At 44.0% G+C, this 27,607-nt stretch overlaps 2 long non-coding RNA genes across 4 annotated transcripts; one reads left to right on the top strand and one right to left on the bottom strand.

Moving 5' to 3' along the window:
• Positions 1-439: 439 nt before the first annotated feature.
• Positions 440-21,307, top strand: LOC119231835 (uncharacterized). 3 transcript variants are annotated; one of them, XR_008549758.1, is made up of 6 exons: positions 440-1,809; positions 2,696-2,826; positions 13,084-13,179; positions 14,341-14,403; positions 19,480-19,604; positions 21,034-21,307. It is a non-coding gene; the product is annotated as an uncharacterized LOC119231835 (long non-coding RNA). The 3 variants fall into 3 exon arrangements; XR_008549759.1 differs by lacking the exon at positions 2,696-2,826; XR_005121955.2 differs by lacking the exon at positions 14,341-14,403.
• Positions 21,308-22,267: 960 nt separating this feature from the next.
• On the bottom strand, positions 22,268-27,577 carry LOC129144925 (uncharacterized). The gene is made up of 3 exons (XR_008549760.1): positions 27,220-27,577; positions 26,451-26,525; positions 22,268-22,499 (listed from the first exon to the last, which is right to left on the bottom strand). It is a non-coding gene; the product is annotated as an uncharacterized LOC129144925 (long non-coding RNA).
• Between the last annotated feature and the right edge of the window lie 30 nt (positions 27,578-27,607).

Raw genomic sequence — 27,607 nt, 5'->3', positions numbered from 1 at the left:
AATAGGGCTGTGAGGTTTTCTTTGCTCTTGAATTGTATGAGCTCTTAATATATTTTTGGATATTTGCTGATAGGGTACTTTTGAAAGTTGAAAGCTCTTATATTTTTCTTGGAAAACTATCAAAATGATCACGCAGCCCCTCCAGCCTCTAATGTTATCCTAATTTGACAGGTGAACATTGGTTTAGGGTTGTGATAATTTTCATTTCCCTGACCACTGGTGAAGTGAAGCATTTTTCATGTATTTATTAGCTATTTGTACTTATACGTGTCCTTTGCCCATTTTTCTACTGGGATTTTAATATTTTCTTATTGATTTATATGAGTTTTTAATGAATATTAAGGATAACAACTCTCTGTCATATTTAGTGCATATATTTTCTCCAACCTTGTCATTTGCCTTTTAGTTTTGTTTAGAATGGTTTCTGACATCCAGAAGTTTTACATTTGGTGTAGTCAAATGTATTGATTTTCTTTCCCTTAGTGATTTTTTTTTCCACTGCTTTTATGCTTAGAAAATCCTTTCTCATCCAGAGAGCGAATAAATATCATTGAAATGTTTGAAGCAGCGGAGTGGTATGGGTGGATGATTAATAATAAAATTTACAGATTTGATGTAGTGGCAAAAAAGGAAACTGGGTTAAAATAATTAAACCTTCCTTCTTTATCCACCCCAAACCCAGCCCAAGGTTAAAGTCGGGAATGGCTAGGCATTAAAGAAAAGGACTGGGCAGATTGGGAACAATGGGAGGAGTCTTGAAGGACTAGCAGGAGGTTGGACAGGCAGACAGGGTGAGTTGAATAAGTATGAGGAGGACGTTACATGTTCCAAGGTAAGATCTGAAGGCACGTAGCATGTTTAATTAGACTCTTAGCTGAGACAAAGCAGTGATGGGAGAGGGGATTGAGAAGGGGTCGGGGAAGGCCAGAGGGCTCATAAATCATGTGAAGAGGTTAGGACTTCATTCCGAGAACAATGGTGAACCACTGAAGACAGAATCCAAGTAATTCTTGGTGACTCAGGAGCAAGTCTGCATAGAACTTTGTTTGAGAAGGCACAGTCTCCCAGTCAAAAACAACTAGAAAGAAAGGCCAATGACAGCATCCCACTGACCATGGCACTGGTAGGCGCTCTTTAGAGAATAAACTCTCTTCATCTGGACCAGATGGCGGGCAGACAATATCTGCTCTTATCCTTGCCTTTCCCTCCATTCCTAGCGCTGGGAAAGAGGCTGAGCTTTGGAGGCAGACTGACCTTTCTGGCAGATTCTGACTCTGCCCCTCCAAAGCCATCTCTTTTCCCACCTGTCTGCCTCCCTCCCTTCCACAGATGTCATTGGATCTCTCTTATATGGGCAGAGCAGAGATAAACCACAGAATTTCTGTGCTTGTAAGATTATGGACTGGAGGGAAGAGAGAGATTACTTAAGTGAGTGATTACTTAAATACATAGAAAATTTAAAGTTTTAAAATATTTTAAAAAGAGAGCCAGGATCTTATGAAAGATTATTAGGGAAATGGATTGTGAAGATGTCAATGACTGCTCACTTCTATTGAAAGGGATCTACTCTCTGCAGGGTAAGCAGGAGTTCAGAGATGAAGGTGTGGGGACGCAAGCCACAGTACATGTGAAGGTACCTGGGCGGGAGGACCAGACCTGAGACAGTGCCATTGTGACTGGAGAACAGATGGGACAGGTGACAAAGAGGCAGGAGGGCAATCATGCCAGACCTTGTAGGTCAGGTGGAGGACTTTGATCTTTATCTGGAAAGCAATGTGAATCCATATTCAAATGGCTCATTCAGAGCTGGTAGGTTTGGAGAGGTTTGGAGATAGAGACACAATCAGCTTTGCATTTTGAAAAGATCCTTTTAGTTTCTATCTGGAGGACCAATTGGAGGGGGCCAGGGTAGATTGGGGACACCCAGAGTGGTTGAATCAATCTAGGCAAGAGATGATGGTAACTTGGTCTAGACATGGAGAGGGAGACAGAATATTAGGGGACTGAATAATTTCATAGATACTTAGGAAGTCCAATAAATAGAACTTGATTAAATAAGTTTGGATATGAGACAGCGATGCGACATAATGGGGGTGTCAAGAAAGACTCCTAGGTTTTAGGTTGATGCACACACTTACATTGGAGATCGAAATCACTGGCACAGGAAACACCAGCCAAGGGTCAGGTTTGGGAAAGATGTTGAGGTCATCTGGACTTGAAGGGTTTGAGGTGCATTTGAAATATCTGAGTTGAGTTAGATACAGTGGTTGAAGCGCAGAGAAGGGAAGAGGGTAAGACTTCATTCCAAGAACAATGGTGAGCCACTGAAGATACAATCCAAGTAATTCTTGGTGCCTCAAGAATTTGCCCATTTTTCTACTAGGATTTTAATATTTTCTTATTGATTTATATGAGGTTTTTCATGGATCGTTATTAGAGTTATGGCTTTGGGCACAAAGCTAGGGAAAGAGTATGCAGTGAAAACAGAAGAGGGCCATAAGGAACTCTAACATCTGATTTTGGGACAGTCTAGGCTCTCAGAGAATTATTTTGGTGGTTAAAGGAAATAACATATGCTCAGGGCCTGGCATGTAGTGGGCACCCAATGAATGCTAGATACACTCCCTTCTCTCCTTTTCTCTACTCTGTACCCTTAATTTTATTCCTCTCAATTTTCTGGCTCTCTGTATTGCAGAGACTTAAACCTATTTCTTCCAACTTGAGAGGGTCCCAAGGTACCAGAATGCACACCAGGCAAGCACCCCCTTCTCCAGGATCCAGTCTTGGAGCCCCTGGCCCTTGAGGGTGCTCCCACACTGAATGCAGGTACTTTTGGCTTCTGTTTAGTCAACTAATGACCAGCACTCGGCTAACCAAATTTTTTGGTGCACTCAACAACATCTACCTTAGAATGAATGATAATTGTGCTACCTCACATTTCTAGAACATTTTGTATTTTTTTCAGAGGAATTCTACAATGATTATCTCAGTTGTTCATCACAGGATTTTTCATTATGAAATGCATTTGCATACTTTATTTACCTGTAATCCTTTCCCCACTGCTAAAACAATAGCATTTTCAGCAAAAACACCTATGGATGACTTATGAATTCATTCTTATTCTCAAGCTTGCTTTCTCTTGTTTTCCCATTTTACTTTTAAATCATCAGTTTTATCTTCCTGGCCATATTCCTTTCACATGTTTCAGTGATTCCCAAAAATCACAATTCTGTATTTTTGCTTCGTGTTTCGGCATTTGCCCTCTTCATCTCTTCTTCACCAGCTCCAAGGCTCTTGCTCTCAAAGCATGGTTCTGGCACACGCAGAAGCTCACGTTTTTGACACCTCTTCACCTCATTTTTCTCCGAGGCAGGTGCTTTTTACTCTGCATTGAAGCTTCCTATTAGCTTTAACTAGACATTTGTTATGCAAGACAACCTGGGATTGTGAGGCCTCATCCAAGTTCTTCTTTTGCTCCTGGCATCTGAAAGATTCTTTTCCGCTTCTCAGACTTAGATCACTCATTCCCCGCCCCGTCCTTCCCCAAACTCTCCAGCTTTCCTTTCCTGTAATCTCGATCTCCATCTTCTTTAAGCTTTGTCCATCCTCTCATTAAGCATGTGTTGAACATGTGTCGAATACCTACTATGAGCCAGTTTCTGAACCCCAGTAGGGATTCAAAGACCCACAACCAGGCCCTTGACCTTGTAGTGTCCATAGTCTGTAACAGTGGGCTGCAAACCTGATGGCACATTTGAATCACGTTCTGAGGAATTAAAAAAAAAAATACAGATGCCAAAGTCCCAGCCCTAGAGATTCTGATTTAATTGGTCTTGAGTGAGATCCAAGAATTGTTATTTTTAAAAAGAGATTCTAATGTGCAGTCAGGGGTGAGAACAACTCACTGGCCTAATGGATGAGACAGATGTGTAAACAAGTGATTTTAATACAACATGAAGGCAGAAGTAAGCACAAGAGAATGCCCTTCAGTCTGGGAGAAAGCAGGGGCATTTACCTGGAATGGATGAATCAGTGTCCATTCCGTTCTAGGAAACCTTTTCCCAGTGCACTCCCTCCCTCCCATTTTCCCAGCACAACAGACAAAATGAAAGCCTCTCTTGCAGAAGCTTTTCCTTCTGTTTTCTTTGAGAAAGGAAAGTAATTATGAGCATGGATTTACAAGTGAAAGTAAACTGGATCCATTGCCCAATCTTGTTACTTGCTAGCTGTGTGACCTTAGATAAATTGCTTAACCACTCTTAAATCTCAATGCTCTTGTCAAAAAAAATGTGTGTGTGTGTAAGTGTGTGTGTGAATTGAGGAGCTGACATATGTGCTTAGTTCATGGCCTTACAGCAAGCAGTCGGTCTGTAGCTATGTATACTTTGAAGCATCACACACACTAATGATGTGCGCGTGTGTGTGTGTGAGAGAGTGATGCTTCTTCCAGCAGCAAGTACTCAAAGGATCTTCTGTGTTTGCCTCCCTGCAGTCCCTGCCTGCCCCAGGGTGACACTTCACTTTGTCGACCTTCATGCACTTTCCGAAGACTGGTATAGCCTCCTTGTGCATTTTCCTCTCCAGGTTCTTTCTTTTTGCTTCCTAGGTGTTTTGCATTTTCTTTGCTTCCAAGGAACTTTCTCCTGGCCCATTGGTTCAAAGCTTATTGTGGATCTGAACATGAGGACTCCCCCACAATGCCCTCCGTTGGCCCTGTTGTGATTTTTCTCATGATGGCCGAGGGGTTTGCTGCCCTCCATCATAGCACCCCAGCCTTTCTTGCACCCGCTCTGTGCATTGGCGTAGTGACTTGCTGCGCTTGTGGTGGATCTTGTCTCAGTGGTGGGCTCCAGCTGATCAGAGTCACCCACTGGCCTTTCTAAACGTGTTATTTCCCCAACTAACTGTCTCCTGTTCCTGGGACAGGAGGCTAAAGGCTTGGTCTTGAAACAGTTTAGACAACTCCATAGCTAGACCCCGAGTCCCTGGGGCCCTGTCTTGGTTTTATTGCTTGGTCAGTTCTGGATTTATGAGGTTAGCAGGAAACCACATTCTCCTGCTACAGCCCCCACCCGCTTGCAAGGCCTTTCCTTGCCCCTGCAATAGTTATAAATGCTGCTCTGTTCATGCTTTCTCACTGGGCTCTACCCTCATCTGTCTCTTCTTTTCTTTCAGCTCCACAGGAGCCCTCTGATCTCCTTGCATTTCCTAGGAATATCTGCACATGGCACTCCACTCCTGCCTGCCAATCTTCTTTCTCTCCTAATTACCAGGATTCTGTTTACATAGACATCTCACTTTGCTTCTTTGATTTTCTTTTTAGTGATTTCAGTTTCAATCCATCATCTTTACCATTTCTCTCTCTGCTCCTCATTACTTACTTCCACAAATGGTATTATGTTTTGCTCCTTGCAACTTTTGGCTTTATTCTTTCCTGTGAGAGTCTTTCTTCTCTTGCCATTGCAGGTGACCCAGTCCCACTAGGCTTATGAAAGGTGAACATGACTCCCTGTTGTTGATCACTGTGGTGGCTGCTAATTTCCCCTGACCTCAGGGGACTGGGTGTGCCCTCCATGCCCTCGCTTCCCCTGTGGGAGGACACGTCCCATGTCCACTTTCTGAGGTCCATGGGCCTCTTAAACCATGCCTGGGACTACTGTAGTAACTACTATTCCTGTTTTGAAATATGAAAACAAGACTTAGCATGGAGGAAAATGAGGCTTAAGAAGGGGAACTCACTCTTCAAGCCCCTCCTGCCAGTAAGGGAAGAACTGTGAGGAGAATGCTTGCTGAGGAAGTCCCACTCCATTGCTTGTCCCAGGGTTCCACCCTGGAAATGAAAGCCTGGGAGTGGGGGTGGGGGCTGGGAGGAGCTCTGGATCCGCTCTCAGGAAGCTGCCATAAAACCCCTATTGATGTGAGCTTACTGGTCTGTGGGATTCATGTTTTAGAATGACAGATGAATCACTGCGTTTCTATTTATTTTTAGGATGTCAGCCACAGGGACTCTGGGAACAAAATTCAGCAACATCTTTCCTTGTGCACTAAATAGAAGGCATGCAACTTCTTTCCAGTGACTTCTGGTTTGAACATGGCTTTGGTCAAACTTCTGTGTTCTATTTGGATGAGATTCCAAGCTATGGGGCCAAACCCTATCATTCCACTTGACTTCAACCTGGTGCTTCCTGCACGGGTGGAATCAGGGGTGTGTGTGTGTGTGTGTGTGTGTGTGTGTGTGTGTGTGTGTACAGGCAGGCACAGGTATGCACATTTAAGGGTAGGGGCTTGCTGTTATTTAAACTATGATTAATCCTATTAAAGTTGGTTTTGGAGAGTGGGGTCCTTGGGTTAACTCTGGGAAAAGTTTCACCAGAGCTCTCCTTTCAGCAGCACCAGCGAGTTTCCCAGGCGAGTTCTCCACAAGACAGAGGTGTTAGCTATATCCAAAAGGACAGGTTTATTATAATAGGGAGGGGAGGGTAAAGAATGCTTGCACAGACATAAGTGGGCAGAAAGAGCTGCCCCCAAAGGACAGGTTTGCTAAGAGAGGTCTGCACAGTCTCAGGTGGATGGCCTTGGGAGGAGCTACCCCTGCTGCTTTGCAAAGGGAGAGAGTTGATGGCAAGGAGCTCCTGCATGGGCCAAGTTGGGTGGAAGGGCTGCGGCTCCAGTTCTACAAAAGGAAACAGTTGGTGAAGAAAAACACCGGCACAGTCTCAGGTGGGTAGAAAGGCTCCTGCCTCTTGTCAGTGCAGAAATTGCCCTGATAAGGTCTTCTCTTTGGGAGGGGCTCATTCCTTTGTGGAGTTGTTAATGTTTGTTAATTATGAATAACTACAGAATTTGAAAAGGACCAGAGATTCTCCAGTGTCCCTCAATCTCCACATACTCATCCTTTTCCTTTGGCCTGCGCTTCCTGATACTCTCTCTAGCAGTCTGAAACTTGCTCTAGAAGTTGGCACCTGATGGTTTTTCTTTTGTATAGGTGTTAATCACTTCTACCCCCACCTTTGGGGCTAGCTCCCAGCATGGCATGAGTCAGTTTCTGGTCTAGTGGTGCCTCCTTTCCAACTTTTTTACTCTTAAACTTCATCACTATGACTTATAAGGGGAGACCTGTTTTGATGGGCAAGAGGGAACGTTTTTCCTCTCCTCACTTTGTTTTAGAAATTCCACTCAAGCTTTCTCTTCGCAGGAAAGAGTATGTGTGGTGTCTCTCTGTTCCGTTGTTTATTCCTGCAGGAGTGTCTCGAATGACTGGACAGAGGCTGACACTGGCCGCCTGCCTTTCACAAGTGTACAGGGTGATCGTGATTTCATAGCAGGAACCAGGCCAGGCGCCCCTCAGGTGGTTCTCCCACCTTCTCTTTTACTCGCATTGTGGAGCACATTTGGTCCAGGGCAGGGCTACCTTCTAGAAGGCGTGTACCTTCATTCATATAGTTTCCTCTGTAGGCCTGCTCATGCCTCTGCAAGCAAGCTGTGGGTTGTGTGTTGGGGATATGCTCCATCCTTAGTTTTGGGAGTTAGGAAGTTCCTCTCCTTCATGCAACATGATTCGGATTCTCCAACACCGACCCTAGGGAGACCCGTTGCTTTAGAGCTGGCACCTAGCAGAGCACGTGGATAAACTTGATATTTGCTTCCCATTTGGCTTATGCTCCTGCTGTGTCTATGCATAGATTTGATCTCATCAGAACTTGGAGGAGAGGAGAGCAACATGCTACTAACATCTGTCATCATGGGAAAGGCGTGATAAAAAATCTTAGCAGCATAAACAGTGTGAGAATGTTCACACGTAAACCCATTAAGTTCAGAAACACACAAGGTAAGCTTAGGACAAATGAAAGGAGAAGCCAACTAACCCCTTGTGGGACTCACTGCCATCGTGCTGAAGGGTTTGAATGCTGAGAGAAAGCTTAGGAGCCAAGGGACTCACGTGCACTCGGCCCTGTTGCTGTCAGGGGCTGTTTTAAACACCTTCTAGGCATTAATCAATTGAATCTTCACAAATGATGAGTGACCTTCCAAGATGAGTATGATTATTCCCGCTGACTTGAGGCTCTGAGAGATGAAGGCGCTGGTCCAAGAAACCAGGAGGACTTAGTAGCAGATTTAGGATTAGAACCCAAGTCCATTTTCAGGAGCTTGGGCCAGATCTGCACGTGGTCCCCAATACAGTGACGTCTCTTCCCTGGAAGGGTTGCCATGGGGAGGACAGCCTGATCTCAGGCCTCCTGCTGGCCAGATGGACACGTGTAGCTGTCTCTTTCTTAAGGGACAAAGTTCCCCAAAGTCCTGCTTTGGGACAAAGTTCCCAAGGTGCGATTGGGTGCTGCAGTGCTGGCTGGTTGCCAGCTGTGTGAAGCAGAACACCCGGACAGCGGCTTAGGACCAAGGCAGAGGAAGAAACCAAGTTCATGTGCTTTTCTCTGGGTGTTAGGCTGCTGCCCCCTTATTTGTGCTCCTAGCACCATGGAGAGCTTGCAGGGGAGAATTGGCATGTGTTACTTTCCCTTCCTTTCCAAGTAAAAGTTATCTTTTCATTCCTAGTTGTTTTCCTGAGACATTTAAATCCTGGTGAGGACCGACTCCATGCTGAGATCCTGCCTAGGAACTCCCGCTTATCCGTTAAAACTTGACTAGCAGTTTCCTCCTCCCTCTTAGGTCTGGGCTTTCTCTCTGCCTGGAACATCCTCTGTGTTACTCAGTCTTCCTCAAGTTACTGCTGTTTTCTGCTGTTGCTTAATATAATAACAACTAACACTTAAATAGTAATACTACATGCCAGGCACCATTCCAAGTATTTTATGTTTATTTTTTCACATAAATTGTTGAATCAACAATCTTATAGTATAAGTACCATTATCATTCCCATTTTGCAGATGAGAAAAATGAGGCACAAAGAGATTAAATAACCTGCCCCAGGTTACTTTGTCAGTGAATGGCATATTTGGAATTGTCTTCAAGTCTGTTTCCAAGTACAGAAATTGGTATGCATGGTACGTGAAGGAACATCAGTTGAGTTTAAATCCTGATACTACCACTTAAACCTTTGTGAGTGTGGGAGGTGGCTTAGCCTATTAAGTCTCACTTTTCTCATCTCTAAAAGAGGGTAATACACCCAACATCATAGGGTTGCATATCAGGTTTAAAAGAGATAAACAGTAAAAGTGTCAATCATTCATGAATAAGTAATAAATATTAGTTCTCTTCACGGCCTCTTCCAACTTTGGATTGAATTATACAAATATAAAACCTTAGCACATAATAATAGGATGCAAGATCAGGAAAGGAGCTTAGTTGGGACTTAGTGCAATGCACTGACTGAAGGATAAGGAAGTGACAGCATCTATTATACAGTAAGGTGGTGACTGTGACAGATTACAAGTTACCTTCTTTAAGATCTAAAGAATCTTCCTTGGTGATAGAGGCTGGGTTCATGGCTTCTCAGAATAAGACCACATTTCCTAGACTTCCTTGGAGTGAATGTGGCCCTTTGACTCTGTCCTGGCTAATGGGATGTCACTGGAAAAGTCCTGGGATGCTCTCTGGAAGACTCCTGAAAAAAAAAAAAAAACAAAAGAGAGAAAGCTGGTCCTTCTCTTCCATTTTGCTGCTTGGAAGGCAGATCTGATAACTGTAGCTCTAGCTTTCATCTTGGGACCGAAGGCTAAGTGACACCTTGGGAATGTTAGAGCTTCACACTATCCCAGAGTTGTTATCTGTCTCTGGATTTATTTCACATGAGGCAGAAATAAAATTCTGTCTTGTTTGAACTACTGTTATTTGGGTTTCCCTTTACTGTCAGTTGAACCTAATCCTAATTGACAGCATTAAATGTGGACTGGAACAAAAGTCAATAAATGTTTCTTGAATTGACAGTGGGTCCCCAAGAGAAAACTGGCCTGCCTTTATCCATCTCTGCAGCTACTGGTGTGAGAGCCTGGGGTTTTCACGATAAAACCCTGAAGTTGTGAACTTAAAGCCCTGAAATTGCTCCTGCCTTGTGGGTATGGCAGGCTTGACTCTGGGAAGTGGGCTGTGGCAGAATGGGATTCTCGGGTATGGTGGCTTCTGGATCTTCCTTCTCTAGCCCCCGGGGGTGAACCCATGGGCAGAGCCGTCCCTTCATTCAGAATGTGGGTCTCTTTTCTAGTTGGCCCCTTGAGCGCTAAGTTGGTGACCTGAACACGCCTGCAAAAGTCCAGAAGGATTCTTGAGGTGAACTGATTACCTCTCCTGTTATTTCTGTTGCTGTTACTGGCAAGTTTTGAAATTGTTGGTTTCTTTTTCTTTTTCTTAAAAGATATGTTCCTCTTTTTGCTTTTTCCCCCTTTTTTGAATTCATTTTTTCATCATGAAATATTTCAAAGATCAGACAACACTAGAAAGAACATAATGAATGGCTATTTACCTGCCATTAAGCTTTATCAAATCTTAACATTGTGTCATATTGGCAGCAGTTCTCATTTACAGAAATAAAGCATTCAATGGAATTGAAGTTCCCTGTATGTTCTACTCCTATCCCGATTCTTTTCTGTCCTCCTTAGAGGTAACTATTACCATGAATCCAGTGTCTATTATTCCTATGTATGTTGTTACATCTTTACTACATATTTATGTATCCATTAATACAATATGGCATTATTCTGTAGGGTTTTAAATTTTATTTATAAATTATAGCTTAGTCCATGTACCGTTGGGTATTCCACGGTATAAATATGTCAGATTCTGTTCTCTATTTTCCTATGATAAATATTCAAGTTATTTCCATTTTTCTTTTCTATAATGCAGACAGTGCTGTGATGAAATCCTGTGCTTATCTCCTGGGGCACATGTGACTGAGTTTCTTTAGGACAAATGTCGCCAACTGTGGCCCATAGTTCTGGCCGCCACCCGTTTTTTGCATGAAGCAGCAAACTGAGTATTTTTTTTTATTTTCATTTTGAAAATTATGGTCAAATATACATAAAATCTACCATGTTAAAGTATGCAGTTTAGTACTAAAAAATCTTTGCATTATTATGTGCCCATCACCACCACTCATCCACAGAATTTCTTTTTATAACCTTGCTACAACTTTTATTTCTCCAGGTAGTCAGGTTTGGTCATCTTCTTAGTGCTCTGCGCAGGTGGTGGGCCTACCCGGGAGGGCCCACCCCATTTGAAGGGCCCACCCCATCTGAAGGCCTCACTTATGTTCAGCAATTGCTGATATAATTTCCTTTTCACTGATAAGAACAGAGTTTTGAGAAGAGGAAAGCAGTATTTTTTATTTACTGACAAATGAGGAGGTTAGCACACTGGTTTGAAAGAATAGCAGAATATAAGGGTATTTAACAAGAATTATAAGGACAAGAAAGAGGGGAGTGCATTAGGGTCAACACCCCCTTTCTTGTAATATAAGTGTCTGGTGATTTGGTTGACATCACCTTGTTTTCATCACCATCTGGTGATCAACATTTTGACATTGTCTTTGCAAGTTTCTGTCCTTGGCTTTGTTTTGAATTTCTTTGCAGATGGCCTTTTGTCTTCAGAATACAAGAGAAAAACAAGATGTCAGATAAACATATGAATCCAGGTTTGGGAAACTTCAAGGGGGGAAGAAAGTGTCCCTTTCCAAACAAAGAGAGATATTTTATCACTAACTCATCCAACTGGTAGTAGCAACATGTGGTTGTACAAGGGCAGGGTTATGTACTTTTTCATCTTCCCTAACTGAAGTCCTGCTCATTAAACAATTGTTTCATATTCCTCATTCCATCATCTTTCTTTCTGTTTCTATGAATTTGACTATTCTGCTGGAATCATAAAGTATTTGTCCTCTTGTGAATGGTTTATTTCATTTACCATAATGTCTTCAATGCTTTCCATGTTGTAACATGTGTCAGAATTTTCTTCCTTTTTTAAGGCTGAATAATATTCCATTGCATGGCTATACCACAGTTTGTTTATTCTTCCACCCATTGGTGGATGGTTTTCACACTTTTAATGATTAAGAAATAGTAGGAAAAGTATTTTGTAACATGAAAATTGGATGAGGATTAGATTTCAAGGCCCACAAAAATATTTTTCTGGAACATAACTCACAGACATTCATGTAAGTATCATCTCTAGCTGCTTTCATGCTATAATGGAGGGCTTGAGTAATTGTGATATAGAACAAATAGACTGAAAAGCCTAAAACATTGATTTTCCAGTCTTTTACACAAAGAGTTTTCTGACCCCTGCTCTATGGTGTGTAACCATCTAGAGGTAGAATACTTGATGGGTAAGGAATATGCAACTTCAGCTTTGCTAGGTGTTATGAAATTCTCCAAAGTAGTAGAACCAAGTAGCATTTGATTTTTATTTAACAGTCAGACTATAAACAAAGGCACCAGAAGAGTCCTTAAAAGGCATGTGTGTACTCAAGTTTTGTGGCTGCATAACAACTTTGAAATTTCAATGGCTTCTAATAAATATTTTTTTTCTGGGCTTTCTGGCCTACAAATAGGGTTTGACTGGTCTATATGGGCTCAGCTGGATTAGGCTCCAAGCTGTAAGTTGAATCAGGCCTGCTCCACATGCTCTCCAATTTGTAGACAAAATTTTCTTATTGAAAAGGCAGTTCTAAAGAGACGATTCAATGACACGATTGCATTTCAAGACTTTTCTAGTGTCTTGCAAACATCCCATTAATTAAAGCATAGATACGCACAAAGTCAAGAGCTGGGGAGAGAGTGTCCACCAGGAAGCTCTTACCAGGTGGCTAGGTGTGGGTGTATAACTCTTCCGAATGGGAGTGAGGATCTGAGACCAAGACGTAATCTACCACAGACATCAGCATTTTTTTTTTAAGCTTCAGAACGTTTTCTTCAAAGAAAACCTTATGTGGAATTTTAATATACAATCTGGAGAAGAGTAAAGCAGCTCTGATTGAAGTGAGGCTGGTGGCAGTGGGGAGGACCCTACCGCTCCACTTCCCTCTACTCCCCTGCAGTGCCTCCTGGGACATCTTGGAAAAGTCCGAAGCTCCAAGCACTGTCATCAGTCTCCCACTCCTCTTGCAGGGATGTAATGGCTCGTTCTCTCCTGCAGGATCCAGGATCAGAAGCCAGGCTTAAGCTGGAGCAGGCCCTCTCCGATAACTGGGTCTCAACATGCAGCCCAGAAAGACCATCTCCTGGAAAACAGGTGTGAAGAGGATCTCATGTTATGAGTTTTCTGCCAGGGGGTTTGTGGCTCATAATTGCCACTACTGATTTCCACCAGGGTCTGGCTGTATCTTTTGAACAGGCAGCCCGATTGCTGCTTCAAGATCTGAGCCATTGGCCAGTCCAATCTCATGTAGCTTCTCTACTTCTTTGCTCTCCCCTCTGCAGTAGACACCCACACAGGAAAGTGAAAATTCTCTGGTGATAGACCAGAACACCCCGCACTGGGGCTTGCAGGATTGCTTCATATAGGTCTTAGCCCCTGTATCAGGCAAGGCAGGAAGCAAAGTCCAGTCTTCTCTGCCTCTCTCTCAGAAGTGGAGACAAGTCTAGGAGGGTCCTGTTGCCAGCACCCCTCTGCTGGCTAATAGCAGCCATTTTTACCCTTCCCTGGGCATTGTTCCCAGTGCTTAATCGGCAGATCTCCCTCCATGTTTGCCATTTCACATTAGCTTTCTCCTACAATATTCTTGTCCTTTACAACTTGGCAGCATTTGATGTTTGTTCTCAGTACCTAATTAAAATTAGTGATTTAATAGAAAAGATTGGGAAATCTCTAGGAAGGGCATGCCATCCTTTCTCATCCCCATAGGGCAGAATGTCAGAGGCAAGAAGGTGAGTGAACTTGGCATGTATAGGGGCATTGTCCTGCATTCATTCACTTGACAAGTATTTATTAGGCATTTACAATATTCCATTACCTGACTTAGGCAACTCAGGAGTCAGAGAGAAACAAGAAAACAGGACCAGATATCTCTTCTCTTCCTGACCCACTTGCTGATGAAGTCTTACCCCAGAGGGACAGATTTTCCAGGGCTGACCTCCTCCCATTAGCGTTGGCTTCTGTTGCTGTGCCCTCATGCCTGCCAGGGAAGCTTTCCTAGACATCTGCAACTTTTACTCTTGAGCTTGCTTCACCTTTTGGAACTTAGCACCTTGAACTTTAAGGTCCACTTTTTCTAGCACCAGACCTGGAGTCAAAATTCTCCTACTCGACCCTGTCCTAAGTTCTGACTTGTCTGTTACTCAATCCTTTGCCCCAGACTCAAAGGAAGTGGGTGCTTTTTAGGGCCAATGTTGAATTCTTTGGATGCTTCTGGACTAACTCCAATGTTTTTGTCTAAACTGGTTTCCTTTGAAGAGGAAACTGAATGATAGCTAAAGCCACCTTCTCTGAAGAAAAAAAGGATTAACCAGGAGAAGAGTAAGTTTCTGTTTCTCATTTAGAATATTTAAGGAAACGGAACTACCTCTCTTTCTTTTTTATGTGTCACTGTCCTGTCCCCTTCGTCTCTGTCTTCCTCTTTGTAAGCCCCCCGACTCGCTCTGTACTCCCCGCAGTTGGAACACACACCTGGGAGACCATGGATCTGCTTGACGGCCCCATAATGCCACACATGTCTGCAGGACTCCGTTTAAGCAGTGTCAGTTCTGAGCTCAGTGCAGCCCTTTTTGTGGAGCGTGGGGAGACACTGGTGATCTGGAATTTAGACCCAGTGGAGTGGCTGAGACTCTGATCATGCCTGGGGATTGCATGTCTTTGTATTTTGAATGATTGGTTTTAGATGTTTAACTTTAGGACTTGACATTTCAGAATGTTAGATCTTTGCATAGCTTAACTTGTCTACATCCCTGACCTTTAATCAATAAAAGATGGTCTTGGCTTAACCATGGGACAGGTTCTGTGTTACAAAATTGCTTTCTTAAGGGAGGCTCAGGGGCAGGGTGATGACTGGCCCGCTTTAGACAGTCAGGAGCAATCATCCTATTCTCCTTTTGCTGGCATGGTCTTGGGGGAATGGGAGAGAGGGAGAAGATACTGGGTTTTTTAAAGTCTATATGCTCTATTTTTCATAGCTTTATCTTTTTTTTTTTTAAAGATTTTTAAAAAAAGAATTATTTATTTATTTTATACAAGTACCAGTACAGTCAGAAGTGCTGGAGGGTGAGAACTCACCAGAGCCAGAGCAGGGAACAGAAGGCAGACTGACAAAATACACTTTCTGATGGGAGCAGTGGGAGCTGCAGGAGAGGTCTGTCGCACCATGTGGGACCCTCACCCGTGGCCAGGGATTGAACCTGCGCTGCAGAGGCTGCAGGCAGCTTCGCAGTCTGGCGTTCAACCACTGTGCCACCAGGAGAGGCCCTTCATAGCTTTATCTTGATCAAATGTTCATTGTTAGTTTTTCTGAATGTAAAATGTGTGTGTGTGAGAGTGTAGGTAGGAGGTAGCACAGGCCACCAGCATCTTTCATGGAAACATAAGGGAGTTTGATGATGTTTGTGATTTCCATAGAAATCTTAAATGGGCTTGCAATGGAGCCCAGGCAGACAATACACTGATTAGGGCTCATTTGTATCTGAGCATGTAATAACAAGAGCTAACATTTATTGGGACCTCCCTGGTGGCCTAGGGGTTAAGTCCTAGAGCTATTACCACAAAGGCCTGAGATCGATCCCCGGCCAGGGAGGTGACCCACATGGTGCAGGAGACCTCTCCTGTCTCGCCCTTTGCTCTCCTCAGCAGTGTATTTCAGTAGATGTGCCTGTTTTGCTCCCCACTCTGTCACTTGTGAATCCTCTCACTCCCTGCACCTCTGGCCTACACCCCAGTTCTTGTATGCATAAATAAATAAAATACATCTTAGAAAAAGAGCTAACATTTATCAAGTACTTTCTGGATGCTTTCTCTCACTTAAAATTCACAAGACTCCTAATTGATTTGCATCAGTGTCATCCCTACTGGCAATCAGGACACTCAGTAGACAATGGTCAAAGAGAGGCTTGGATTCAGGTCAGAAGTGGCACTGAAGCTCTATGACCCCCAATCCTCATTGTCTGGGCTGTTGAGATGATCCCTCCAGTGGAATTTTTTTCCTCTTCTTGACAGAAACATTTTCCCTACAGATGGGTCAGAGGTCCACATACAAGCCAAAGCCCAAGATCTTTCCACCTCACTAGATTGCCTGCAAAGCTGCCAAGATCCATAATTGCCTCTTGGAAAGTTCCAGAAAAAAGTGATTCTCTTGTCTCTAAGATTCTCCTGCCTGCTGGCTTTTTAATAAGACACTTTTCAGTAAATCACAGTTCCCTTGAAACTTTCACCCTGCAGATTCATTTTGATTTTTTAAAAAAAAGACAAACATTTTATAAGGACCAGTTCTGTGTTTTCTCCTCACACCAGCATAGAAAAGGTGAAGTAGAATAATAAATGGCGGCAGGGATACTCTCTTTTTGCTTATGGAGGCTTAACAGAGGGTGACTAGGAGCCATAGCTGCGGGATGGTAATGTTGATGGGTGGGGGAGGGGGGTATAGATCATCAAACCAAGATGTCTTATTTTACACATCAGGAGACTTAATGTGGCCCAGAGAGAACACGACTTGTCTGACCACACGTGGAAGGTGGGAACAGAGAGGACCCAGAAGGATGCTGCTACATCAGGGTATCTCAACTTTTGTGCTATTGACTTCTGGGATGAATAACTACTTGTTTTAGGGGGCTGTTCTGTGCATTGTAGGGTGTTTAGCAGCATCGCTGATTTCTATTCTTATCTGCCAGTTGCATCCCTCTCCCCAGTTGTGGTAACCAAAATTGACTTCAATCCCCCAGTCGAGAACCACTTCATGCCCGATGACCTGGAGCTCAGCAGTTTCCTTGTAGTTTGTGGGGAGGGGACTGGCTTTTGGCTGCTAAGGGGAAAAAAAGTCTTTCCTCTCAATCCCTCCATTGGGGGACCTCTGATCTTGGCCTGAGAGAATATCCCTCAGAGAGGTTAAGAAAGGTGTCAGGAGTGAAAACCAGATCTTCTAAGAAGAACATGTCCCAGTTTCACACAAAGATGTAGGAGTTCAGAGGGTTGAACACATGGGACCATGTATGGCTCCAAGTAGGGTTTCTCTCCCACACGCTGCAAGGAGCCCTGCACAGCCTGCAGGCAAACTGTCCCTCCTTTTGTGCTCTGGACCTGGGAGGAACATCAGGGGGCTCCTCCCATGTACCCTTTGTTAGTTACTAGGTGAGTGTACTAATATGAAATGATGTCGAGGAAATTAGAGCTGGTCCCCATCCTAACTCTCACTTGCTGTGGCCCTGGAGCAATTTGCTTCCCCTTTGGGTATCCTTGTTCTCTCACTCACCAAACGAGAAGGTTCTGACTGCACCAGTGATGAACAATCTTCCCTCTGTCCCCATCAGCTCCCCACTCCCCAATACTGAGAATCAAACAGGAAATAAGAGCAGCTTTGAGTTATGTGAGGAATGTGTATATTCTTCCTGTTTTCAACAGGAAAGATGTTAGTGAAAATAACTTTTCTAGTCACTAAAATATTGATCACTGGATCTTGTTGAGGAGTAGCACCACGATGGCAAGTTTCTAACCATGGATCCTAAAATTACACCGTAAGTCATATGACAATATGAGGTGGCCACAGGTTAAGCATCACTGAGTATAATCTCAAGAGTCTTTTAGGTCTGAAGTATGTTTATGATTTTGTGTGCAAGGAGAGCACCCCCTGGTGGTAAATCTTCACGCTCCACCAAAGCTGAATGGTGTGTGGCTGCAGCACGAAAGGGTGGAAGAGCTTTGGAAAAAGATTGAAGTTGGTTTATTAAGAGTGTAACCAGAGAATCACATTTATGGGAATTTTCAAGAGGCAGTGATAGATCTTGGGCTTTGCAGTCAAAGAATTTGGGCTTGGAGATAGACTTGGTTTCAAATTACTGCTTCAAGACTATATACACTTGGGGAAGTTATTTCTTTCAGCCCCACTTTATCTGTGAAACTGAGATGATTAATGCTCACCTCTCAGGTGTGTTGGAAGAGTGAGGGAAGAGGAGGTTAGGAGTGTGATTGAAGATGAGGCTGCAAAGATAGGGCCTGATTGGAAGAGGTTATGTACTATGCTACAGAATTTGAACTTGACGCCAAGAATAGCAGGAGCCAGTGGAAGCTTGTAGGCAAAAGCAATATCATAGGATGTGTGTGTTGGAAAGATAACTGGTGGCAAAGTAGATAAGGAAGTGGGAGGGGGTGCTGAGACTTTGGTGGTAGTGATGGAGCTGGAATAGATGGGAAAGATATTTTGGAAGTAGAATTGATTTCCAGTTGACAAAATATGAGGCTATTGAGATGGGAGGAGAAAGCGTGCAAGTGTGTCGTTAAAATGCCATCAGCCTTCTTATCTAATTCTCACCATAATTTATGAACTAGAGATTGTAATTATCATTTTCACTTCATATGTAAGGAAACTGATAGGGAGGCTAAGCCAAAGAATATATAGCCAGTGAGAAGCGCAATAAGAACAATGTGAGACACGGGTCTCTGGTTGCTGATTCTGCTGTCTCTTAGATGACACCGCCTCTTGAGAGCCAGTGTGCAGTCACCACAGAGTGAAGGGAAGTCTGGGCCCAGGGTCAGGCGTGTGCTGGGCCCCTAGGTTGTGCAATTTCCCTGGTTGCTAGGAGTCATTGATAATTAGAGCCCCCAGGTTGCTAGGCGACCTGGGTTGCTAAGAGTCTCAGTTTATTATAGGTCTTGTGTTGTTAGAAGCCCCAGGTTATTCAGTTTTTCCATTTATAAAAGGCTTCATGGTTCTCAAAGACCCCAAGTTATTAGAGACATTAGTTATCAGGGGCCCTGAGGTCTTAGGGCTCTAGGCTTTTGAAGTTAGCTGGTTGTTTCCTTGACAGTTGCTAGGAGTCTCAGGATTTTAGAGGGCTGATGGGGGCCTTCAGCGTTTGAAGGTGGCAGTTTAGTGGAAGTCTCAATTTTCAGCACCTCCAGCTTGGGAGCATTTCCAAATGGCTAAGGACATGAATTCAGCTTTTTAGGTGGCTGGTTTCTCAAAGTCATGGGTCAGGCATGCAGGATTCTTGGTTCCACCTAGTCTCATTCTCTCTGGTCAGATAGTGTGTCGGAAGCTTTGTGCTTCTCTCCTGTGTTTCGTTATCGGAACCTTGTGCCATCAGCTCCTCCAGCCAAACCCACCGGATTCATTCTGCTCAGAGTTCCAACCATGTGGGCACTGGCTGGAAGGTCTTTAGAGAAGAGACGTATTGCCATTCTAAATAAAGCAGATGTTGAAGCACATTTGGGTCATGTTTTATTCTAATCATTCACCCTCTAGCCAGTTAGCTTTAAATAATTTTAAATTAGACTTTGTAAAACATTCCAGAGTTGATTTCCCCTCATTTCCAATTATTTTATTAGGTAGAACAGTAAAACAAGCCTGTGTGTTTTTCTTTTTTAAAAAATCATTTTATTTTTTATTAATTACAGATTCACAAAAAGTTGCAAAAAGAATACAGGGAAATATGTGTTCCCTTCTTCCCTTTTCCTCCAGTAATTACAGACTATGAAACAATGGTGTAATAGCAAATCATGGACATCAGCATCACTACAATGTATGTGGACAGTTTCATGTTATATTTTTTAAAGATTTATTTATTTATGGGGTATAAGCCAGAGGTGTGGGGGATGAGAGGATTTCCCAGAGACAGAGTGGGGAGCAGAACACGCAGACTGACTGAAATACACTGCTGAGGGGAGCAGCTGGCGAGTCAGGAGAGGTCTGCTGCACCATGTGGGTAGCTCCCTGCCTGGGGCGGGGATTGAACTTGTGCTGCAGAGGTTGCAGATAGCTTCATAGGTTGCATCTTAACCCCTTGTGTACCAGGGAGGCCCCACATGTCATTTTTTGGAAAGATTTATTTATTTATGCGTACAAGAACTGGGGTGTAAGCCAGAGGTGTGGGAGGTGAGAGGATTCACCAGAGACAGAGAAGGGAGCAGATGTACTGAAATACACTGCTGAGGGGAATAGCGGGTGAGACAGGAGAGGTCTGCTACGCCATGTGGGTTGCTCCCTGGCTGGCCAGGGATCAAACTCACACTGTAATGGCTGGCAGTAGCTTGATAGTGCTGTCTTCAACCCCTGCACCACCAAGGAGGCTCCCAGTTTTATGCCATTTTGTAACACATGTAGGTTTGTGCACTTACCACACCAATCAAGACACAGAACTGATTCTTCACCACAAAATATCTCCTGTTATCCCTTTAGAGTCTCCTTCACCTCCCACCCATGACAGTGTGTTTGTGTATGTCGTCTCTAACTTTTATTCAGTGCCTTCTTTGTAGGTGCCCATTAGTAGGTCAAGGAAAGAAAGGTAAACACACTCTTTGCTTTGTAAGAGCTCACAGGCAGGGCGACGGTCACACACACCATAAATTATAGTGTGATGTGGTAATTCTATGATACAGACTGGAGGTGCTGGGTAAGAACATAGATTGGGGGTTCAGGAGGCAGAGAGTGTTGGATTAACACTTTCTGAAGAAGTTGCAATGCTGGGCTGATCTTGGAGGAGGAAATGGAGTTATCTGGTGCACAATGAAGAGAGATTTTAAGCACTTAGTTTTGGGGAAGAGTAGGTAGCTCAGAGCCACTGAAGTCCAGGGAACGATGTGAAGGGCAAAGTGTTGGGAGGTCATGCTGGGGAAGTGGGGAGAAGGCAGATGACGGAGGACTACATGGGCTGCTGAGCTGGGTCTGCTGAGTTGAGTCAGCTGAGCGAGCCCTGCCAGTGATGGAGAGGCAGTGCAAGGCTGAAATATGGGGTTGGTGTACCCACTCTATCATCCAGCTGTAGAGAGGCCAGCAGAAAATGATCGCAGTCCCAGATAAGAGCCCCTGGGAGCATCAACCAGAGTGGTGGGAACAGATAGGGAAAAGCCATTTTGACCTCTGAAGGACATCAGGATGGGGACATCAGGAAGGCGCATGACAGGGATGAACAAGCACTTTTGCCAAGATTGATATTTTTCTTTTTTCTTTAGACACTATCGGTTTCCCTGAGAGCAAATCCCTGGGATGTAAGTCTGAGAAGATGAATGCTAGTCGAGTAATTCCCTGCTGATCCAGAGATCTTGTGACTTCAATGAGGGCCAACATAGCAGAAACTTGAATAAGGAAGGGCCTCTGGTCGTTTAAAACAAGCTCATGCTCTTACATGGCAATATCCTCCAGGCCATTTACTCTGAGACTTTTGACAATTCATGTGCAGTTCTGAAAAGTGTGGTTATTCGTTTCTGCTCCCTCCCAAATAATAATAATAATAATTAAAAAGCACCTTCCATTGAGTGTCTGCTGGGTGTCAGGTGCTGTGAGAGATGTCTTTCCAATTTGCTCATTCGTCCCCTAAACAGTGCCCTGGATGGCGGTTCTTTTCCTCTTACAGGTGAAGCTATTGAGGCTCAGTGCATGACTAACTGACCCATGAAGTTCACCGAGTCAGCCCTTTTGTGACATCAGGACTCCAGTCCAGTTCTGGCTGCTACCCTACACTATAGAAAGCACAAGTCAGGGCCTCCCTGGTGGCGCAAGGGGTTAAGCACAGCACTGTGAAGCTATCCACAGCCTCTGCAGCATGAGTTCAATCCCCAGCCAGGAAACTACCTACATGGTGCAGCAGACCTCTCCTGTCTCACCCGCGACTCCCCTCAGTGTATTTCAGTCAGTCTGCCTGTTCTGCTCCCCACTCTGTCTCTGGTGAATCCTCTCACCCTTCACACCTTTGGCCTGTACCCCAGTTCTTGTATAAGTAAATAAATAAATCTTAAAAAAAAGAAAGCACAAATCATAAGAGGGGAGGAGTGTGTGACCAACACACACGGACACATACACCCGTGCATAACACACATACACTAACATGGACATAAATGGATGAGTATATCATTATATGTATCATAAAGAGCAGGCTCTCAATTTTTGGAAGTAGAATTTTATCTTATTGATGAGAAAAGCAAATCAATTCCTAATCAGGGCCCCTGCCTGTGTGAAGTTGGCATGTTTTCCCCCATGTCTGCATGTTTTTTTTCTCCAGGGACTCTGGTTTCTAACCCCACTTCAAAGATGTACATGAATTCACTGGTGTCTGAGTGTGCGTGGGTGTGATGTGTCCTGTGATGGAAGTGTTACAGGGTAGGGGGAGGGGCACCCCAAACCCCCTAAACTTGCCTGCTCTAAATAGGTTCTGCTATCTGTTGCATTAAGACAAAACATACTCTAGCGTGTAAGACCTTTAATGGAAAGGAGCTTTAGTACAATTAGTGTGCAATAAAGAGAAGGGAAAGACTGTAGTTCTCGAATCCAGCATCCGAAGATATTCATCCCCTCGTGGGTAAATGCCCAGATAAACAGGGTTGGCCTAAAGCAGGGCCACTGAGGCCCAAAAGCTTGCCACAAGTCTAAGGCATCTTGTGCCAGGGATCTGCAGGAAAAGGGCAGAAATGGCCAGACAATTCTGGAAGGAAAAGAGGAAAATCAAAATTAAGATAAAGGCTGCCAATGTTAGCCTCCCCACAGTCTCTCACCCACATCTGTTTCAAGTGTCTCCTTCCATGTCTTGCAAGTCCCTGGTGCAAGTCCAAGGCCGAGAAGCAAGCACAGCTTCTGCACATGTCCCTGTGCTTCATGTGCCTCCTCCAGGTCCTCTTCTGGCTCTCCATTCTGCTTCATTCTTTTTCTCCTCTCCAGCTTTTCCTTCCTGCTCAGCTCTGCCCTTCCTTGCATGGGGCAGAGAACCTGGAACCTCCCTTTCCCTGGGGACTGCCCTGTTACAGAAGGGCATCCTGTCCAGGGAGAGGTCTTTCCTTGTGCCCTGAACTGCCAGGAGAGGCTCAGGGCACCCATGACCCTGACATGGAGTAAATGGTTTGGAAAATGCCTGAGTGAATGAATATGAGTGATCCTTTAATGGTAGACCTATTTTGGATCTTCATTTAGAAGACCAGACAGGTGCTGTTGGAAATAAACTCTTGTGTATGTCAACCAGTCTATGGTAAAATTGTTTCTGTGATACATCCTATACCTAGAAGTTGCAGTTTCCAAGTACTTATCAATAGCAATGTGAAGTGAGAACTTGGTGTATATATGATTGATAATTAATTAGTTAATTAATGAAAGATAAAGATTTGGCTTCTGTGGTTATGGAGGTGGGCAAGACCCAAGGTCTTCAGGGTGAGTTGGTGAACTGGAGACCATGGAGGGTCCATGGCAGACTCATTCCAAAGACTCGGGACCCATGAAGAACTGATATTTCAATTTGAGTCCAAAGATAGGAAAAGAAAGGTTGAAGTCTCAGACTGAACATAGTCAAGCAGGAGAATTTCTTCCAACTCAGGGCAGATCAGCCCTTTTGTTCTATGCAGGCCTTTAACTAATTGGATGAGGCCCACTCACATTAGGGAGGGCAGTTTGCTTTACTCAGCCTATTGATTTAAATGTTAATCACATCCAGAAACATCCTTACAAAACACCCTGAATAATGTTTGAACAAATATCTGAGGTCCTGTGGCCCAGTCAAGTTGATACATAAAATTACTGTCTAAGGAGGAAGACAGAATGATGAAAGAGACACGAGATTAAAAGAATCTGCTGCTGTGAGACTATTTAGTGTAGGAGGAAGTGACTTTACACGCCTCAGTCCTCCTGATAACAGTGTCTTGCAATTACAGCCACATACTGTGATCAAAGTTGAAAATACCAGGGACACCATTCATTGAAGAGTTAGTTCTGTTTTCAATGCACTGAGCTTAGAGTGGATCAGGCCAGAGGATCTTTCTCTAAGAGGTCCATGGGGCTCCCTACCTGCAGCCAAAGGAGGACTCATTTTTGCTTTGTTCAGCGATCCTGGTACACACTTTGGGGTTAGCCTCAGCTCTCCCCTGATGGAAACTTGTGGGCTAAGATTCCGAATCAACTGAGCAGATGTTAGTCATTCATTTCTTAACTCACTGTTTTTCGATCCTGATCTTGACACTAGGAAAACAGACACGAGAGAGAGACATCCAAATTCTCCTAGTCTAGTGGAAGTGATGGAGAAAGGAGATACCGATATAGCGTGATGGATTCTGAGATTACAAATTACCATTGGACACTGTGCTGGATTATAGAGGATTCCTAACCCAGCCCAAAGAGTCCTGAGGAGGAAGGAAAGTCTCAGTGATGCTTTAAGAGGACTAGAAGCTAGCCGGGAGGCTGGGGCAGGAAGGGTGTGTTTGACAGAGGGAATAGCATGTAAGATGTGGATGCAAACATTGTCCACATTTAGGGAAATAGAAAAAGTTTATTAGAACAGTGGAACTTTTTTTTTTTTTTTACTTTTTTTTTTAAATTTCATTTTTATTTTAACAGTGGAACTTTTTAATCAGCTGGAAACATTAAGAAATGCTGATGCTCAGGCCTCACCTCAGATATTTTAATATAAGAAGTCTGGGGTGAGCCTCAAGCGTTAGTGTTTTTTCCAAAATGACACCAGAGCAGAGAAACAGAGATGCAAGAGATGCTGGTGGTGAACTTAATCGTGCAGAGAGCTGGTCGTGGAGTTGCTCTGTCAAGACATGATCAAAATCTGATCTGGCTTTGGGGAACTAGAAACATCATGGGCAGAAGTCAACAGACAAATAAAGACCTGCCAGTCCCCAACTGGGGAACTATCTGCCCTGATAACTGTTCCTTTTGAGCTGCTGCTTCTTATTCCCCATTTTAAAGTGAAAGTCAAGCAGGAAATAACAATATATACAATAAAATAAAATAAGCTGCAAGATTGCACAATAAAAAAAGTGATAAAATAGTAAAAACAGGCCAATGCAGTAAAACCCCCAAAACTCAACCAGACAGAATCACCACCAAGGGCTGGACAATAAAAACAATAACTCAACAATACTGACCCAAGTGGTAAGCATCTTCATGTGCTGAGACAGCGAGGAAAGATTATTTCCATTTTACAGAGGAACAAAACCAGACTTGGGGAGATTAAGGTCTTTGGTCCCAGTGGGTGGAATAGGGTAAAGACTCCATCTTGTAGATGAGAAAATGGAGGTTAACTTGTCAAGACTAAATAGCCATAGATGTGCATACATCTGAGAAGATGTGAGCATATTTCCCTGAATCATATACAGAGTTGTAAACCAATGTTATCTCATTAACAAAAAAATAGGTGCAGAACAGACATGGAACTCAGGTGTTTTTTAAAATATTTTTTTAATATTTTTTTAATATTTATTTTTATTTATACTAGAACTGGGGTACAGGCCAGAGGCATGGGAGGGTGAAAGGATTCACCAGAGACAGAGCAGGGAGCAGAACAGGCAGATGGACTGAAGGCACTGCTGAGGGGAGCAGCCGGCAAGACAGGAGAGGTCTGCCGCAACATGTGGGTATCTCCCTGGACAGCTGGGAATCGAACCCATGCTGAAGAGGCTGCGGACAGCTTCACAGCGCTGTACTCAACCCGCTATGCCACTGGGGAGGCCCAAACTCAGGTTTTTAAACTCATGTCCAGAACTGTTTCCTCTGAACAAAGATTGGAGCCTAGTTACACACTGGAGTCATCTGGGGAGATTTTAAGAAATACTGATGCTGGGGTATCCCTGGTGTTTCAGGGGTTAAAGTCAGTGCTATTAATCCCTGGCCAGCCAGGGAGCAACCCACATGGCGCAGCAGACCTCTCCTGTCTCTCCTGCTGCTCCCCTCAGCAGTGTATTTCAGTCAGTCTGCCTGTTCTGTTCCCCACTCTGTCTCTGGTGAATCCTCCCGCACCTCTGCCTGAACCCCAGTTCTTGTATGCATAAGTAAATAAATCTTTAAAAAAATTAAAAAAGGAAATACTGATACTGAATAGACATTTCTTGAAAGATATGCAAATAGCAAACAGGTGTATGAACAAACTGCTATTCTCACTAAGCGTCAGAGGAATGCAAGTCAAAATCACAATGAGTTATCACCCCACACCTGTGAGAATAGCTATTATCAAGTCCCCCAACAAAAACGAAATAAAACAACAACAAAAAAAAAACCCAAACCCAAAATAAAACAAAGGCAACAAATGTTGGTGAGGATGTGCAGAAATTTGGAACCCATGCACATAGCCATTGTCGGTAGGAAAGTAAAATGGTACAGCGGCTATGGAAAATTGTAATGGAGGTTCCAAATATTAAAAACAGAAACACCATATGACCCAGCAATTCCATGTCTGAGTTTTTATCCGAAAGAACTGTAGTCAGGATCTCGAAGAGACATTAACACTCCTATGTTCATTGCAGTATTATTCACAATAGCCAAGACGTGGAAACAACGCAAGTGGACATCAGTGGATGAATGGATGGACAAAATGTGGTATATACACATGACGGGATTCTTGTCAGCCTTAGAAGAGAAGGAAATTCTGCGATAGGCAACAACATAGATGTACCTGTGGAACATGATGTGAAGGGAAGAAGCTGGTTTCAGAAAGAAACTATTGTGTGAGTCCACTTCTCTGAGGTACCTAAAACAATAAAATGTATAGAGTTGAAGAATGAAAGGGGCCAGAGGGAGGGAGACACAAAGAGTTACTAATCAGTGGGCGTAGGTTTCGGTTAAACAGGATGAATGTTCTAGAGGTCTGTCGTACAAAGTCGCGCCTGTCATTGTATGTCACTGCCATGGTATGTCACTGACCACACAGGATGATTAAAAGAGAGTCATCTCATATTGAGTGTTAGTACCCAACAAATAAAGACAGACAGAAAGAAATCCCAGTGTGATGCTGGCCAGCCTGCAATTGGAGCAGGATGGCTTGGGCGGGGCCCAGGCAATAATCTGGGCACAGAGCAGCTTGACCCACATGAGTCTGTCTGTTGTGGTGTCAGAGCTCCTCTTTGTCGAACACCCTGAGCACTACGCGCTCTCTAGTACTAAGTGTTAGACATCAGTGAATATGTTCCAGGTTTTGTTATTCCCACTTGAGAGTTGAGGGAACAGAGAGGCTAAGTCACTTTCCCTGGTCCACCCAGCCGGTAGTCCCTAACCCTGTGCTGTGCCCAGGTCAGGCTGACCCGAAAGTCCCTGTTCCAACCGCTGTGTCACACGGCCTCTAAGCAGGGGCGGGGAGGGGCACCGTGGTGGTGCACAGTCATGGGTGTCACTTGCTCTTCCATTTCACTTCTCTGTCCCTGAAGCTTGAGGGTTGACGACATCACCTTTGTCCTGGCCTGTCCATAAGGAACCATCATCCTCCAGATGGAGACAGGGGGTGGTTTGTGCCTCAGCATTAAGGAAGAATTTTCTGGCAGCCACAGGTATTCAATGTTGAGATAGGCTGCCTGGGGAGGCAGTGGGCATCCACCATCATCTCTGGGCAGCCACCAGAAGCATCTGTTGGAGGAGAGTCATCCTTCATAGTAGCGCGTGCGTGTGTGTGTGTGTGTGTGTGTGTGTGTTTGTGTGTAGAGGTAGGCAAGAGAGTTGGCTAAGATACTCCTAATATGTTCTCAGGGCCTGAAATTGAGGAGCTCAGGTGGGTTACTAAAAACTCAGTGGGTGAAGATGGTTCTAGAAGATGAGCTCACAGAACTGGGCAGTTCCAGA

This window comes from Talpa occidentalis, unplaced genomic scaffold (assembly GCF_014898055.3).
Source record: "Talpa occidentalis isolate TD23 unplaced genomic scaffold, MPIMG_talOcc4v2.1 talOcc4.7, whole genome shotgun sequence".
Taxonomy (NCBI): Eukaryota; Metazoa; Chordata; class Mammalia; order Eulipotyphla; family Talpidae; genus Talpa; species Talpa occidentalis.
The sequence above is the reverse complement of the archived record's forward strand: the minus strand, read 5'-3'. Positions and strand labels throughout refer to the sequence as shown.